A 6,137-nucleotide genomic window follows, 5' to 3' on the forward strand; every position below is an offset into this window, starting at 1 on the left:
CCCAGTGGGTATGTGCCCAGGGGGGGTAGGTGCTCAGGGGATAAGTGCCCAGTGGGTATGTGCCCAGGGGTAGGTGCCCAGTGGGTATGTGCCCAAGGGGTTATAACGGGCAAGCTAATTAACCTGGCTGCACAGTGCCTTGTTCTCCAAGAGCTACGAGTGCCAGAGGCTGCGCCACTCAGGGTTTTCCTGCCAGCCGTGCCTAGCAGCAACACCCTGGCACCACAAGGCACCTCTGAAGGGAGAGCCAGCAGGTGGCAGAAAGGGCGAGCAAGGCCAGTTTAGGGCCAGGAGTGGAGGAGCATGCTGCAGCCAGCAGGCACCACAGGGCATGGGGGGGGCAGGGGGAAACTGCCCCAGTGACCCCCTTGTTTTCACAGGAGTCTCTTGGGATTGAGGGGACCTGCTGCAGAACAGCACCTCCTGTTGGCCGCATTCAGTCGCAACTCCCTGGGCCAGAGCGATCCTTGACAGCCCCTCACACACACACCCTTCCTGCAGCATGGGGATTGCCCCGGCCGTCGCCCAGGCCCCCTGCCTGCCCCGGGTTAGCCGGGGAGAGTTAACGGGATTACAGGTGGAGGTGGTCTGGCTGCGGGTCCAGGGCCAAGCACCTTGCAGCTGGTGGGGAGTGGCCTTTTCCATGGAGGACCCAGCCCTGCCAGCGCTCGTGCGGGGCAGGGAGAAAGGGGCGACCGATGTCCTGGATCCAGGCACGTTTTGGGCCCCTGTCTGCTGGGCCTCCCAGCCTTCTCCTCCCTCGCAGCCTTCTCTTCCTCCCACTGAGTCCTTGATCTCCTCCCGGCCAGGTAAAACCTCCCACGCACCAGCTGTCTTGGCACAGAGTCGCCACTTGCTGCTCTGATTCTCTGCTGTGTCCGGGATCCTGGGGCCCTTGCCCGGCTCGGGGGAAGGCAGTGCTGGGGAGAGGGGGCTGGCCGTGCGGCCTGTGAGCCCCAGCTGCCATGCGTGGCTGAGGATCCTGCCCAGGGTGCTGTGCTGGCTCAGAGGTCATCTCTTGCCCACAGCTGGATTGTTCCACTAACCTCCCTGTGAACCTGCCCCGGGCTCAGCGATTGTCACCGCTCGGGCTCATCTGCCCACTGCGGCTGGGTTGGCTGGCTTGTGGTGGCGTGGTGCACAGAGCAGCCACTCCCTCTGCCTGGTGGGGAGCCCTGCATCCCACCCTCCAACGGTCCCGCCTGGCCTGGGGGACTGACAAGCAGAAGCCAGCCAGAGCTGTGACCTGGTGGGTAGGGCTGCGTGCCAATTCCCCCCACGCTTCTCCGATTCATCCCGGGGGCAAGAGGGGAGCCCTTACAGAGCAGCAACCTCTGGGCTGGGAGCGTGGTCTCTATAGCTCCTTCAGCCCCCGGCCTCTCTGCCCAGGCTGCCAGCCAGGAGGGCAACTATGGCTTGCAGGCTTTTGGGATGTCCCTAGAAGCTGGAGTGAGCCCCAGCAAATCTTCCCCCAGAAGTCACTACACACAGAGCAGATAGCGATGGTTTCATAGGGCCAAGTTTGCCCCCGGCGTGCTGAGCTCTTGGGAAGAGCTGGCCCCAGCTGTGCGGGGCTCAGGTCTTAGTCCCCACCGACTCGGGAGAGGCTGACACCCTAATGACGCCATCCTGCGCTTGGACACTGGGCGGCAGGAACAGTGCTGCTGCGGGTCTCAAAGGCTCCTTGAAGCATCTCAGCTGGAGTGACGCTGGCCCATTGGCTTGGCCGTCTCATGTCGGACAGGGAAGGGATGAAGAGGCACCATTGGAAAGCCTTGGGGGTTGGTCTAATGCCTGCAGAGCCTCCTGCCTCTAGGGCATTGGCTTACGCCCCCAGCAGGCGGGTGTGATCGACCGCCATGCCCATCGGGCATGGGGTCTACCTGGAATGTGCTAGAGGGTCTCACACCAGCTGCACCAGGGCTGGTGTCCACACTGGTTCTAACTGAACCCCGAGGATCAGGTCTCAGGGTCCTTACTCACGCCGAGCAGGGTCTCGCTCCGGGACGGCTCCCATTGAAATCAGTGGAGCAACTCGATGAGCAAGGGGCCACGCACCGACATGGGGAAGAGGGGCAGAATTCAGCAAGACACCTTCACTGATCAGGCCTCGGTTTCACTCCCATTACTGTAAGCTGAGTGGTCCAGATCTCCCCCCCCCCCGGCCCGTTCTGCCCACAGACTCCGCTCCTGGTGCTCCAACCCTGCTCCCATTTCGCTAATCACACAATTCAAGGGATCGAGTGGATGAAAATACAAACCACACAGATGCCACGATAAATATGTCTTCAGACGCCATGCCACGGTGCCGCTGAAGGCACTGTTTTCAATGGAGAGCCACAATCTGTACAGAAAAGCCAGGACTGAATGAGCAATCGGAAAGGATTCGCGTGTCTTGCCCAGCTCTAAAGGGCCAGGTTGAAGTGCCATGGATAGGTGGAGATGGGAGGTGGGGGAAGCCTGAACGGATGCTCTGAGTTGTGGGAAGCAAAGGCCGTCACCAGCACAATGAAATGGGGACAGGGAGAGGATAAAGGCTATACTCTGGTCACTATGGTGCAGGACACAGCCTCTAGGAAAACAGTGGGGACAAAATTCAGTTCCTCCTGTTCACAGATCGCAGCCCTCTGTGGTGAGGGACTGGAGAATCACCCTCATTGCTCGGCAGTATGGGGCTTAGGACATATGCGACAGTTCTGCTTCCATCCACTAGAGGGCAGTGGTGACAGTACAATTCCATAGGGGTTAATATTAGACTTGCAAAGACATGTGAAACAGGTGCAAAGGGGAAGCCAAACTGCAAGGAAAGAGCAAACTTTGGCAGCTGTTTCGAGTGGGCCCCTGGACAGTATATAGGTTGCATTTATCTTTTCATTCACATTTCTCCCACTCCCCCGCTCCTTTCTTCAGTCTGTCTCGCTCCTTTCTCCTCCTCTCCACTCCATCTCTCAGCGTCAGTTCCTCACCTGTAAAATGGAGATAAATCATCCTTTGTCTAATTATATTGCAAACTCCTCAGCCCCAAAACAGTGTGTACAGGACCTGGCGCAATGGGTCTTGCACTCAGTGCTTTTGGGTTATTTACAGCTGCCCTAGTGCAAGCCCAAATCATTAGAGATAGGGACATTTTCAAAACAACCCCCCCCCCTTACCCTTTAAATCTGTAACATTTCATCCAGCTCAAAAATTGTGAGTGGGGGGAAAGAAATTTGCAAAAATATCATCAAATTTCGCCCCTGATTCTTCCTCCTTTAATGTTTAAATTTAGTAAAAACTTTGCAACATTCTGACCAGCGAAGGCTTGTGTCAGGTCCCCCGTTCCCGGCTTTTTGTCCTTTCCTGTCCCCACAGCAGGACAGTGTGGACCCTGGGAGCCCTGCCCTGCACAGATTTAGGGACCGATTCTTCAGTATTTTATCTCCTAGGAGGGAAAGCGCCGCTCTTGATTTGGGACAAAGAGGGCGAATGGGATGACTCGGGTGCAGAGGGGTTTTGGGGAGACAACAAGGTGGAGGAACAAGGGGTAAAGAGACCCCCATAGAAGTGGGACAAACACCCATTCTCGGCAGGAGAGGGCTGTGTGAGCCCATTTCCCTGCAGAGAGCATGGTCCATGGATAGATTATCTCCTGCCCGTTTCCATTGTGAGCCCAGCGCCCCCTGACCAGCCACCCTCCCCCCTTTCCGTCCAGGCCTCCAAGCCCTGTGCGCGAGTGGCATCTATATTTAGGGCAGGGGTGTGTTTCCTCCGCTCGTTTAAGGTGGCATCTCTGCAGGGCTGCCTGTGCCTCAGCCCAGCCTGGGGGCAGAAAGAGGGTCTAGTGGACCGGCCACCGGACTGGGACTCAGGAGAACTGCGTTCAATTGCAGGCTCGGCCGTGCACTTCCTGGGTGCCCTTGGGCAAGTACGGCCCACCCCAGAGGTACCCCCACACCTTTAGAGGAAGAGCAAGAGACTGGAGAGGGGAAGATGGGGCTGGGCCGACCCATGGCCTTGCCCCCCCCTCCACCCCAACCTGACATCCTGCTGCCAGTGAGCTTCTGCCCCCTCTGCCAGCAGGTGGGGTCATGGGCATCGCAGGGCACCTCCCGCTGCAGAGTGAAAGCAAGGAGGCTGCAGGCTGACCTCCTTGCAAAGGACTGGGGGGGGTCCTTTAACCCCCTCTCTGCCATCTCAGCTTGGCAGCGGGCTTGGCAGGCAGGTGCCCGCCCATGCCAGGGCCTGTGATTATTTGTTCCCGGGGTGTATGTGACTCATTGGCAGGGGCTTTTTATGTTCTGCGACAGGCCTGTTATTAACACGCGGCTGTGGCTCCCTGCCTGCTGAATGGCCTGGCCTGTTTCTCCCTGGGATGTGGCAGAGGAGGGTGGGTGGAGAGCGGGGACAGGGGGCTGGAGGGGGTGGATAGCCACGGAGCAGCCAGCGTTAGGGAAAGGGGGGCCCGCAGCAATGAGCCTGCCCTGGGGAGGATGCATTTTCTAGGGAAGAGGGTGCATCTGCCTCGCCAGTTGCTGGCCAAGGGGGCAGCTTTTGCCCCCTCCCTGAGGCCAGGCACTGCCGTGAGGGGGGGCAAGTGCTAGCTCGGGAGGAGGGTGCGGGGGCAAGCTGCAGACACGCGTGCCCAGGGCACGTTGCACACGGAACGTGCACCCTGCGCACTTTCAGGGCAGGGGGCATGGCAGGGTCAACCCAGCACACGGGGCGGGCCCCGGGGGGAGACAGAAGGCAACTGGCACCTCTGGGGGAGGGCGGGTGCAGTGCAGCCAGGTGGCCACCAGGGGGAGAGGCGCTGAGCGTAGCTACCCCAGCCGGTGCAGGAGGTTCTCATCGGGCTGCCCTTTGCCCTGTCTCTTAGCTGGGTGGGTAGGGGAGGCTGGCCTGGTGGGCATGCCAGGCTGCAGGGAGGAGGGGCTGAGTTGAAGGGAGGGGTCTGAGCTGGGTGGGAGGAGGCTGCAGGAAGTGTGTGTGGGGGGGGGTCTGAGCTGAAGGAGTTTGAGATCCGTTGAGGGGAGACCGCAGACAGTGGGGGTCTGAGCTGGGGGGTGGCTGTAGGGAGGGGGGGTCTGAGCTCGGGGGGAGGCCACGGGGGGTCTGTTCTGGGGGGTCTGAGTTGAGGGAGGCTGAGATCAGTTGTGGGGAGGCCACAGGTGGGGGTCTGAGCTGTGGGGCCTGAGCTAGTGGGGTAGCCCGGGGGGGGGGTCTGAGCTGGGGGGGGAGGCTGCAGGGAGGGGTGTCTCAGGTGTTGGGGAGCTGCAGGGAGCAAAGCCAGTAGCCTCATTAGTCTCCATTAAGGTTCTTGCTCCGCTCTTCAGTGTGGTGTTCTCTCCTTGCCGGGGCTCCCCAGGGGCAGCTGTGCTCACGTAGGCCGCTCCAGCCCCGTTCCCATTACAGAGCCTTAGTTTCCAGGGCATGTACCTGCTCCAGAAACTCCCTGGGAGCTGGAATCTGGCCCACACGTTCCCAGGGCATGGGGAGAGAGCCGTGCACGTGTGTGCACGAACGTGTGAGAATGTGTAGGTGTGTGCATCTGTGCACGCACATGCATGATCCTGTGTGCACACAAGTGGGTGCACGTACTCGTGTGTAGATCTACACGCAGCTCCGTGCACGCCTGTGTGCACGCACCGCTGTGTGTGTACGCACGCGCGTATAGCCGTGCACGTGAATCTCCAGTTGTGCATTTCTGCAGCACACCGGTATCCAGAGGGAAGGAGATTGACCCCTCACGCGCCCTCCGTATCATCTCTCATTGGATGCTCCTGGCCTTTTCAGCCCATTAACGAATTAAGGTTCCAATGCCCAGGAGAGGCACTTACGTCTAATACCCATTTGTGAAACACGACGAGGTAAGTGGTTCCCCCTTAGGCCACACAGTGAATCAGTCAGTGGCACAGACAAGACTATCCCACGAGTCCCAGTACCCCGCCCCCCTACCCCCAACCCTGAGACTCCAGTTCCTTTCCCGAGCCAAGAATAGAACTCAGGAGTCCTGACTCCCAACCCCTCTTCTCTGCCCATTAGATCACTCTGCTGACCATGTTTTCACCCATTGTTTGAAAGCACATTCGCTTGCTTATGTTCTGCCCCCCCCACAAAATTCACCCTGCAGCCTCAACTGGATTTGGTATTCTTCATTT

The sequence above is a fragment of the Dermochelys coriacea genome, chromosome 27, assembly GCF_009764565.3.
Source record: "Dermochelys coriacea isolate rDerCor1 chromosome 27, rDerCor1.pri.v4, whole genome shotgun sequence".
NCBI classification, from domain to species: Eukaryota; Metazoa; Chordata; order Testudines; family Dermochelyidae; genus Dermochelys; species Dermochelys coriacea.